Raw genomic sequence first — 786 nt, 5'->3', positions numbered from 1 at the left:
AGAAATACCACAACTGTAATAAATGGGTTTTTTCCTTTTCATGTAGGAAAATGTTACTTATTTCTACTAAACAGGCACTGTTAAGAGGGGGGAAAAAAGGAAATGTGTTATTTAAACACGATGGAGTACTGCTCTACCATAAAGAAAGGTAAACTTGAGTCATTTGTAGGAAAATGGAGACCTTGAGACCATAATGTTAAGTGAAATAAATGAGACACACAAGCTTAATTATTTCATGGTTTCTCTTATATGAGAAACCCAGAGTAAAACTAAAGGGGAAAATAAAAGATAGATACTAAAAAGTAGGGTGATAGATTATTCTCAAAAGGGCAAGGGGATTAAGAGATGGAGGGAGGGAAAGGAGGGAAGGGGTAAGGGATGAACAAAAGGAATTGAGATGTGTTATACACATGTACCAACTATGAGAAAGTGGTCCTAGCTGACACCTCAAGTAGGGGATGCCGAGGAATCCTCCCACAGCAGATGACTGCAGGCAGAGGCACCATACATCTAAACCTATCAGGACCAAGTTGATGATTTCTCGAAGAGCCAGACAAAATGACCAGAACCACAGACTACCATGTTTTCATACCAGCATTTGCTTTGTGTGTGTTTGTATGTGTGTCTGTGTGCGTGTTCTCTCCTCTTTGTCCACTTAAACTTTAAATTGTTGACCTGTCTTCTCTATTAACTGAGTGAGAAGGACTGTAAGACCGAGGGCCTTACCAAACGCTCCGAGGAGCTGACTGCAGCGAAGAACACCCAGGAAGGAACACACCGGACAAG

The sequence above is a fragment of the Heterocephalus glaber genome, unplaced genomic scaffold (assembly GCF_053883595.1).
Source record: "Heterocephalus glaber isolate CG9 unplaced genomic scaffold, H.glaber_assembly_v1.0 deba00001481, whole genome shotgun sequence".
Taxonomy (NCBI): Eukaryota; Metazoa; Chordata; class Mammalia; order Rodentia; family Bathyergidae; genus Heterocephalus; species Heterocephalus glaber.
The sequence above is the reverse complement of the archived record's forward strand: the minus strand, read 5'-3'. Positions refer to the sequence as shown.